The sequence below is a fragment of the Ovis canadensis genome, chromosome 1, assembly GCF_042477335.2.
Source record: "Ovis canadensis isolate MfBH-ARS-UI-01 breed Bighorn chromosome 1, ARS-UI_OviCan_v2, whole genome shotgun sequence".
NCBI classification, from domain to species: domain Eukaryota; kingdom Metazoa; phylum Chordata; class Mammalia; order Artiodactyla; family Bovidae; genus Ovis; species Ovis canadensis.
In genome coordinates, this window is record NC_091245.1 from 273,453,157 (window position 1) to 273,464,360 (window position 11,204).

Consider the following 11,204-nt stretch of genomic DNA (forward strand, 5'->3'; position numbering starts at 1 on the left):
TTACATTTTCATCAGTCCATTCTGGCACGCTTCTAATGGTATCAGAATCACCTAGAAACTGAATCACAATAATTTCACAATTCATTTAATGGCAACTTGCCATCAACAAATTAGCAATGGCTATCTGATGAAGTTATTATACTGGCTGTGCTGGTATTTCTTGAGGTTTACCAGATACCTAAAGTCATAGACCTTTTCTACATAAGATATACTGTATAAATGAGACTTGGTTTATCATCAGCATTTATAAAGCCAGACTGACGGAAAGAACTAGGTCTGGGGACACAAGCATGGTCTTAATATAGTGAATGTTTAGCCTGCCCTAACTATTACAAAATTGGAAGCGTGAGAATATTCACAGCAAATGTTGTATTCTTTAATGCCTCATGCATGACAGGCAGCTTGCAGCTACCTTGGATTTACAAAGCTAATCTTGGATTTACAAAGCCCTGGAAGTTAGGAGAGCCACACTAGAGTGCTGATTTAAGGAACTGCTGATGTCTGGGAAGAACTATTCAACCTACTTGAATTATTAAGCGTGTGCCTTTGTGAGGATCTTTCCATTTCATTTTGCAAGTATGCACATACTCTTGGGTAGCTTCTACAAGCTACAATACCCTGTTGGATATTTAAAGGTTATAAACAGTGCACTTTTAGCTTTGTTTTTGCTTTAATGACCAAATAAAGGGGGTAAGTATTGAGTGTACTGGCTTCTCTTACCTGTGTTAGGAGTGATTTGGGGGAAAGTATTTTCACATAACCATAGGGAGCCAAATAAGACACTTGAAAACAGTTTTTTCATTTTAAATTAAGATATAGGTTTCACCCCTTATTTGTTTCATTTTATTTGCAATTGAGTTAACTCAAAACAAAGAACATTTATTTGACTAAATTGCCTGTGTCGGTTGCCCTGATGTGTTTTTCTTTTCTGTTCTTTATTTAATTGTGATACTGAGTATTAAACCAGTACTAAGACAGGAAAGAAGATGAATAGAGTTTTCAAAGATTATATAGGCCCTTGGGCAGGACCTCTGAAATGGGAGCATGTCTGAGGTCACAGGCTTTCAAATTAACTGATAGACACTTAATAGAAGGCTTCCCTTCATGACAAGGGTGAAATACAGAGGGGATTACACAGGGTGGCCAGGGCAGGCCTGGGACCAAGGCTGTGTCTGACTCATGCTCACATTGTCTTGCCTGGAGACTTTTATGGCCCTTGCAGCCCTGCCATTTGATCTGGTTTGGTCCAGCTGTAGTGACTCTTATGTCATACACTCCCACTTCAAAGGTCCTTCTCTTTTTCTCTATTCCTTCAACTTCAAAAAAAAAAAAAAAACCAAACCTGAGGCAGGGCTGTATTTGGTACCCCCAAGAGGTTCTTGGAGTAGAACGCTCCAGCTCTAGCCTAGTGGGTTATGTCTCTAAGCTGAGCAGGACCGAATATTGGTTTACAGATGCAGGGAGCAGCTAAAAACCTTCCCAAGAAAGGCCAGAAGAAATAGGTTGAGGCGTCCTTCCTTTACCTGCTGTGGCTTCTCCCATTTAGAGGGATTTTTGCACATTGGTATATATACCTGTTGCGAGAGGGCATCAGAGGGCAGACACACTGAAATGATAATCACAGAAACCTAGTCAATCTAATCACACAGATGACAGCCTTGTCTAACTCAGTGAGACTAAGTCATGCCGTGTGGGGCCACCCAAGATGGGCGGGTCATGGTGGAGAGGTCTGACAGAATTTGCAAACCACTTCAGTATTCTTGCCTTGAGAACCCCATGAACAGTATGAAAAGGCAAAATGACAGGATACTGAAAGAGGAACTCCCCAGGTGGGTAGGTGCCCAATATGCTACTGGCGATTAGTGGAGAAATAACTCCAGAAAGAATGAAGGGATGGAGCCAAAGCAAAAACAATACCCAGTGGTTGATGTGACTGGTGATAGAAGCAAGGTCCAATGCTGTAAACAGCAATATTGCATAGGAACCTGGAATGTCAGGTCAATGAATCAAGGCAAATTGGAAGTGGTCAAACAAGAGATGGCAAGGGTGAACTTCGACATTTTCGGAATCAGTGAACTAAAATGCACTGAATTTAACTCAGATGATCATTATATCTACTACTGTGGGCAGGGATCCCTTAGAAGAAATGCAGTGGCCATCATAGTCCACAAAAGAGTCTGAAATGCAGTACTTGAATGCAATCTCAAAAATGACAGAATGATCTTTGTTCATTTCCAAGGCAAACCATTCAATAACACATTAATCAAAGTCAATGCCCCAACCAGTAATGCTGAAGAAACTGAAGTTGAACAGTTCCATGAAGACCTACAAGACCTTTTAGAACTAACACCCAAAAAAGATGTCCTTTTCATTATAGGGGACTGGAATGCAAAAGTAGGATGACAAGAAACACCTGGCAAATTTGGCCTTGGAATATGGGATGAAGCAGGGCAAAGGCTAATAGAGTTTTGCCAAGAGAACATACGGTCATAAAAAACATCCTCTTCAAACAACACAAGAGAAGACTCTACACATGGACATCACCAGATGGTCAACACTGAAATCACTGATTATATTCTTTGCAGCCAAAGATGGAGAAGCTCTATACAGTCAGCAAAAACAAGACTAGGAGCTGACTGTGGTTCAGATCATGAACTCCTTACTGCCAGATTCAGACTTCAATTGAAGAAAGTAGGGAAAACCACTAGACCATTCAAGCATGACCTCAATCAAATCCTTTATGATTATACAGTGGAAGTGAAAAATAGATTTAAGGGACTAGATCTGATAGATAGAGTGCCTGAAGAACTATGGATGGAGGTTCATGACATTGTACAGGAGACAGCAATCAAGACCATGCCCATGGAAAAGAAATGCAAAAAAGCAAAATGGCTGTCTGGGGAGACCTTACAAATAGCTGTGAAAAGAAGAGAAGCGAAAAGCAAAGGAGAAAAGGAAAGATATAAGCATCTGAATGCAGAGTTCCAAAGAATAGCAAGGAGAGATAAGAAAGCTTCCTCAGCGATCAATGCAAGGAAACAGAGGAAAACAATAGAGTGGGGAAGACTAGAGATCTCTTCAAGAAAATTAGAGATACCAAGGGAACATGTCATGCAAAGATGGGCTTGATAAAGGACAGAAATGGTATGGACTTAACAGAAGCAGAGGATATTAAGAAGAGGTGGCAAGAATACACAGAAGAACTGTACAAAGAAGATCTTCATGACAAAGATAATCATGATGGTGTGACTGATCACTCACCTAGAGCCAGACATCCTGGAATGTGAAGTCAAGTGGGCCTTAGAAAGCATCATTATGAACAAAGCTAGTAGAGGTGATGGAATTCCAGTTGAGCTATTTCAAAACTTGGAAGATGATGCTGTGAAAGTGCTGCACTCAATATGCCAGCAAATTTGGAAAACTCAGCAGTGGCCACAGGACTGGAAAAGGTCAGTTTTCATTTCAATCCTAAAGAAAGGCAATGCCAAAGAATGCTCAAACTATCGCACAATTGCACTCATCTCACATGCTAGTAAAGTAATGCTCAAAATTCTCCAAGCCAGGCTTCAGAACAATGAACTCCCTGATGTTCAAGCTGGTTGTAGAACAGGCAGAGAAACCAGAGATCAAATTGCCAACATCTGCTGGATCATGAAAAAGCAAGAGAATTCCAGAAAAACATCTATTTCTGATTTATTGACTATGCCAAAGTCTTTGACTGTGTGGATCACAATAAACTGTGGAAAATTCTAAAAGAGATGGGAATGCCAGACCACCTGACCTGCCTCTTGAGAAACCTATATGCAGATTAGGAAGCGACAGTTAGAACTGAACATGGGAAAACAGACTGGTTCCAAATCGGAAAAGGAGTACGTCAAGGCTGTATATTGTCACCCTGCTTATTTCACTTCTATGCAGAGTACATCATGAGACACACTGGGCTGGAAGAAGCACAGGCTGGAATCAAGATTGCTGGGAGATATACCAGTAACCTCAGATATGCAGATGACACCACCCTTATGGAAGAAAGTGAAGAGGAGCTAAAGAGCCACTTGATGAAAGTGAAAGAGGAGAGTGAAAAAGTTGGCTTAAAGCTCAACATTCAGAAAACGAAGATCATGGCATCTGGTCCCATCACTTCATGGGAAATAGATGGGGCAACAGTGGAAACAGTGTCAGACATTATTTTGGGGGCTCCAGAATCACTGCAGATGGTGACTGCAGCCATGAAATTAAAAGACGCTTACTCCTTGCAAGAAAAGTTATGGCCAACCTAGAGAGCATATTGAAAAGCAGAGACATTACTTTGTCAACAAAGGTCCGTCTAGTCAAGGCTATGGTTTTTCCTGTGGTCATGTATGGATGTGAGAGTTGGACTGTGAAGAAAACTGAGCACTGAAGAACTGATGCTTTTGAACTGCAGTGTTGGAGAAGACTCTTAAGAGTCCCTCGGACTGCAAGGAGATCCAACCAGTCCATTCTAAAGGAGATCAGCCCTGGAATTTCTTTGGAAGGAACGATGCTAAAGCTGAAACTCCAGTACTTTGGCCACCTCATGTGAAGAGTTGACTCATTGGAAAAGCCTCTGATGCTGGGAGGGATTGGGGGCAGGAGGAGAAGGGGACGAGAGAGGATGAGATGGCTGGATGGCATCACCGACTAGATGGACGTGACTTTGAGTGACCTCCAAGAGTTAGTGATGGACAGGGAGGCCTGTTGTGCTGCAATTCATGGGGTCACAGAGAGTCAGACAGGACTGAGCGACTGAACTGAACTGAGCTGAAATGATATATACCTTAGGCAGGTGACCAGCTTATGGCACAGACTCTTCAGGAATGCACAGTTAATTAAAGCATAGTAACTGGAAGAACTAAAAACAGGACTCCTGGTATTTGCTTTATTAATATATGGATGCATACAAATATCCTATTGCCCTCTTGAGCTTGTACATAGCGAGGAAGAACAGCAATCCCAAATTGCTCATTATAAGCTGGTTAGATATTTTGGCTGTCTTACTTATGAGAGAGAGGCCAACAGAGCTGGTTTTCACAAGGATGGTGGAGGGGGACCAATAGCTCGAAATCTATAAAAGTTGTTAGAAAAAAAATAACCAAAATTTAGCAACATAACAAAGAGGTGAGTCACATGTCCTTCACCATTACTCAGGGGCAGAGGTCACTCAAGGATTGACCAGAATGAACTCAATTCATCTCATTGCTTATTATCATTAACAGAAATAATAAGATGAATAATTTTTTTTGATGTGATATTGATAGAAATGATTTCTGTCTGCTGGAACTTATGACCATAAAATTTTATAGTCCCTTGGACACTTGCCAGTTTTATATCTAACTTAACCATCTTATTCTAACATGATTTTATTAAGTTGGCTTAAATAGCTTCTCAGATGTTCTTTGAACTGGTCGTAGCATTTTAGTGATTAATTAATAAGTTAAATAAAATCTTTAACATGTGTTCATTTGATATTTGCCCAGAGTTTAATTTCGCCATTTTGAAAATTAAACTCTAACAAGGTAGAAAATGCTGTGAGTCTTCCCTGACAGATAGAAAGTGCTGTGAATTTCTTTTCAGAGACTACATTTGTTTAGCTGAGGGAAGGTGTTTGTGGGAAAATTGAAAGAGAAAGCTAAGGATAAAGCTAGGGGGCTTCAAAAGATAGTCTTCTGTGAGTCATCTGTACCTGGGTCAGCAGGTGACGGAGGCCTACTGGAGGTTTTTTAAGAAGGCAATCAGCTTGATTGGAGTTGTCTGTTCACTAGGTTTATTTGTCAGGCATAGGTAGGCTCATCAAATTGAGGGCGGAAGAAAGACGAGATGGTGAGGGGGTTGTGGCAGTCACCACTGTTGGGAGAAATGTGGGCCTAGGTTAGGGGGAAACATGGGGATTTCACAGTCAGGAGGACCTTGAAGACCAGGCAGACCCCCACCGAGCATCCTGAGGTTAAACCATCCTTCACCGACTCTTCATCATTCGTCGTGGTACCATGATTTTGGTCTTCACCATTTTCAAGCTGTTCTCTTTTACAAATCAAATATTTACATGCTACCATTTTCAAAGGAATCCTCCATGCTTCTCTCATGGTTCAATATACTTGATGTTAAGTATGTTCATTTCCATGATGCGTGTTTATTGTAATTCAAACCTTTACATGTTTTGGTTAATGTCCATGACAGATGTTTATCTCAAGATGGTGAGGTTCAGCTCAGTTCAGTCGCTCAGTCATGTCCAACTCTTTGTGACCTCATGAATAAAAGAAGCTCAAATGATTGTTAAGACATAGTCACAGGAAATGAAATCAGAAGAAAAAGTCTTGGCCACAAGTGTAGAGCCAGTGAGATGGCAAGTCAGAAGCCCTCAGTTCAGTTCAGTTCAGTTCAGTTCAGTCACTCAGTCGTGTCCAACTCTTTGCGACCACATGAATTGCAGCACGCCAGGCCTCCCTGTCCATCACTAACTCCTGGAGTTCACTCAGACTCATGTCCATCGAGTCAGTGATGCCATCCAACCATCTCATCCTCGGTCATGTCCTTCTTCTCCTGCCCCCAATCCCTCCCAGCATCAGAGTCTTTTCCAGTGAGTCAACCCTTTGCATGAGGTGGCCAAAGTACTGGAGTTTCAGCTTTAGCATCATTCCTTCCAAAGAAATCCTAGGGTTGATCTCTTTCAGAATGGACTGGTTGGATCTCCTTGAAGTCCAAGGAACTCTCAAGAGTCTTCTCCAACACCACAGTTCAAAAGCATCAATTCTTCGGCACTCAGCCTTCTTCACAGTCCAACTCTCACATCCATACATGACCACAGGAAAAACCATAGCCTTGACTAGACGGGCATTAGTTGGCAAAGTAATGTCTCTGCTTTTGAATATGCTCTCTAGGTTGGGCATAACTTTTCTTCCAAGGAGTAAGCATCTTTTAATTTCATGGTTGCAATCAGGAGTTCAAAATCAAGACTCAGAGCACCTACAATCTTATGAGAACTATTTCCAGGGATCCGGTGTTGTCAGGTCCTGTGTATCTATGACTTATGCCTGTAAGAGAATCCTAACATTACTGCCAAAAAAAAAAAAAAGATATTCCGCTCAGGTCTATGGGCTTTTCTTATCTCAAAAATGGAAATTTAACTTTGTGAACTTTCTCCTTCTGTTCCTATGAAATATGGGATTGTTGGCTGTCCAGGCATGCATCTCAGACCTCTTCTTTTCATTCCACTGGACGAAAGCTCAGCCTGGCTTCCTTCTCAAGTATAATAATGTCATTTTGAGGACAATCACGTCATCCTTACATGTTATTATTTTGGTTCAGCCTTTAAACCAAATAAGCCAGCCAAATGCTGATAAAGCAATACATCTGAGTTTCCCACGTGTATTCAGAACCCAGGGGCATTTAATGCTTACCTATTGAGAATATGAACATGAAAACAGCAGGACACAAGCCAGAGACCCCTGCTTGTTATTTTAATAAGTGTAGAAACGAAAAGATTTGCTGTTGTTGTTGTTTAGTTACTAAGTCCTATCCAACTCTTTTGTAACCCCATGGACTGTAGTCCACCAGGCTCCTCTGTCCATGGGATTTTCCAGGCAAGGATACTGGACTTGTGTTGCCACTTCCTCCTCTAGGGGACTGAACCCAAGTCTCCTGCATTGGTAGGTGGCTTCTTTACCATTGAACCACCTGGGAAGCCCAAAAGGTTTGTGCATGCCTGAGTGTATCCTTGCGAAGTTGCTCAGTTGTGTTTGACTCTTTGTGACCCCATGGACTGTAGCCCACCAAGCTCCTCTGTCCGATGGAGTGGGGTGCCATGCCCTCTTCCAGGGCATCTTCCTGACTCAGGGATCAAAACTGTGTCTTCTCTGGCTCCTGCATTGCAGGCAGATTCTTTACCGGTTCCTTCACAGCTCGGTTGGTAAAGAATCCGCCTGCAGTGCAGGAGACCCTGGTTCAGTTCCTGGGTTGGGAAGACCCCCTGGAGAAGGGATAGGCTACCCACTCCAGTATTCTGGCCTGGAGAATTCCATGGACTGTGGAGTCCCTGGGGCCACTAAGAGTCGGACACGACTGAATGACTTTCACTTTCTCTTTCACTTTCTTTACCTCGGAGCCACCGGGGAAGCCCCTAAAATATTTGCACCTGGATTTAAATGGAATCACCTTGAGAATATTGAGTTTCAACAATCTGAGGACAGTGTTCTTTGATCTGGACTGTTTCTCATAGTTTTAAACATGACAGTGATGACGACTGATGTCCATGTGTCTCTCCTGGTGACCTGACTTCAGGGCCAGGTTTCTGCCACTGTCTGGGAAGGACCACAGCTAGCTTCTGAATGCAACAGGGAACCCCTTTGCTGAACCACTGTTGTTATTAACAAGACAAGAAGGATTTAATGGTGCATGGGGATGACCCACAGAGATGTTATGGGGAAGGAGGTGGGAGGGGGGTGCATGTTTGGGAACACATGTAAGAATTAAAGATTTTAAAATTAAAAAAAAAAACTAAAAAAAAAAAAAAAAAAAAAAAGAACTCTCCTGAGAATCCTGTCAGCATATGAATGATCAGACCGCCAGGGCTATGCTTTCAGAGAGGCGGTAACATGGCTATTTTTACGACAACCCGTCACCCAGGGAAGTCCTAACAACTTCCTCCACAGACTCTCTGCCATAACTGAGGAAGACGCCATGGAATGGATATATGGCCACATATCTCCTCTGAGGGATTCTGAAACTAAGGCTTCCTAACATCAGCTGGCCTATTTAATCTATATACTTCCTCTTTGGCCTTTGACCAATATGGTATCATTGTGCTTTCCTAAACTGGTCTTTTGGAGAAGGCAATGGCACCCCACTCCAGTACTCTTGCCTGGAAAATCCCATGGACAGAGGAGCCTGGTGGGCTGCAGTCCATGGGGTCGCTGGGAGTCGGACACGACTGAGTGACTTCACTTTCCCTTTTCACTTTCCTGCATTGGAGAAGGAAATGGCAACCCACTCCAATGTTCTTGCCTGCAGAATCCCAGGGACGGGGGAGCCTGGTGGGCTGCCGTCTATGGGGTTGCACAGAGTCGGACACGACTGAAGCGACTTAGCAGCAAACATCCCATGAGCTCTATTTCTCAGTGCTCCTTCACCCTGTGCACCAATCAATCACATCAAATCTATCAGTGTTACTGCTGTATTTCAAATAGATAACCAACAAGGACCTACTGTATAGCACAGGAAACTCTGCTCAATGTTATATGGCAGCCTGGATGGGAGGGAAATTTCAGGGAGAATGAATACATGCATATATACGGCTGAGTCCTTTTGCTGTTCATCTGAAACTATCACAGCATTGTTAACTGGCTATGCGTGCATGCATACTAAGTTGCTTCAGTCATGTATGACTCTTTGTGACCCCATGGACTCTAGCCCAATCTGTCCATGGGATTTTCCAGGCAAGAATACTGGAGTGGGTTGCTATGCCCTCCACCAGGGGATCTTCCCAAATCAGGGATCGAACTTGCATCTGTGTCTCCTTTATTGGCAGGTGACTTTACCACTAGCACCACTTGGGAAGCCTTATTAATGGGCTATACCCCAATACAAAACAAAAAGATTTTCTTAAAAAAAAAAAAATCTGCCAGTATTACCTGAGCCCTCTGTTTTCTCTCTTCCTGGAATGCACTTCCCCTCTTTTCTACCTGTAGATACCAGACTCATTTGTCACTACCAAACTGAAATGCTACTGCCTCCACCAAGCCTTCTCCCCCTCCCACCTGTTTCCCTGGCTCCCAAAGGAGTGAATCCCTTCCTGCTGGAGGCTTTTATTATCCTAATGTCTGTAGTGGTGGTGCAGCAGGTGTTAGAGACTCTTTCATGGGTTGGCATGACAGGGAGCACTCCCCAATGGCAAAAATAGGCAGAAACCAAAGTATTAGCACATAGGCAAGTACATGCAACAAGAAAGACAAAAAAGGACATTTATATACATTTATACTGCACCCACTGCGTGCATAGTCCACCTCTGCTGCCAAGAGAGAGGGAGAGAAGCAGATACACTGTCTTTGCATGAGCTCAAATAAAGGGGTGTGTTCCTCATGAAATGTTCAGCTCTGTCTGATTCATCATAGATTCTGAACTGGAGGCTAATGAGGGAGTGAAGCCTTGGATCCTTTCCCCTTAATTTGCAGACTTTATTAGTGATGATTTTTAATCTTTCTTTTTTTCCACTTTCATTTTTTTATTGGGGTATAGTTGCTTTACACTGCTGTGTTAGTGTCTGTTATACAGCAAAGTGAATCAGCCATACCTACACATACACCCCCTCTATTTTGTATTTCCTTCCCATTTAGGTCACCACAGTGCACCGAGTAGAGTAGCCTGTGCTGATAGTATGTTTTCTTTTCTTCTTCTTTTTTTTTTTTACTTTACAATATTGTATTGGTTTTACCATACATCGACATGAATCCGCCATGGGTGTACACGTGTTCCCCATCCTGAAACCCCTCCTACCTCCCTCTCCATACCATCCCTCTGGGTCATCCCAGTGCACCAGACCCGAGCACCCTGTACCATGTATCAACCTGGACTGGTGATTCATTTCACATATGATATTACACATGTTTCAATGCCATTCTCCCAAATCATCCCACCCTCGCCCTCTCCCACAAAGTCCAAAAGACTGTTCTATACATCTGTGTCTCTATTGCTGTCTCGCATACAGGGTTATTGTTACCATCTTTCTAAATTCCATACATATGTGTTAGTATACTGTATCGGTGTTTTTCTTTTTGACTTACTTCACTCTGTATAATAGGCTCCAGTTTCATCCACCTCATTAAAACTGATTCAAATGTATTCTTTTTAATTCATTTCCAAGGCAAACCATTCAATGTCACTGTAATACAAGTCTATGCCCCAACCAGTAATGCTGAAGAAGCTGAAGCTGAACGGTTCTATGAAGACCTACAAGACCTTGTAGAACTAACATCCAAAAAAGTTGTCCTTTTCATTATAGGGGACTAGAATGCAAAAGTAGGAAGTCAAGAAACACCTGGAGTAACAGGCAAATTTGGCCTTGGAATGCAGAATGAAGCAGGGCAAATACTAATAGAGTTTTGCCAAGAAAATGAACTGGTCATAGCAAACATCCTCTTCCAACAACACAAGAGAAGACTCTACATATGGACATCGCCAGATGGTCAACACCA

At 42.5% G+C, this 11,204-nt stretch overlaps 1 non-coding gene across 1 annotated transcript; it reads right to left on the minus strand.

The window, feature by feature from the left end:
* Positions 1–229: 229 nt before the first annotated feature.
* Positions 230–361, minus strand: LOC138431606 (small nucleolar RNA SNORA72). Its single transcript, XR_011253762.1, has one exon. It is a non-coding gene; the product is annotated as a small nucleolar RNA SNORA72 (small nucleolar RNA).
* Positions 362–11,204: the final 10,843 nt, after the last annotated feature.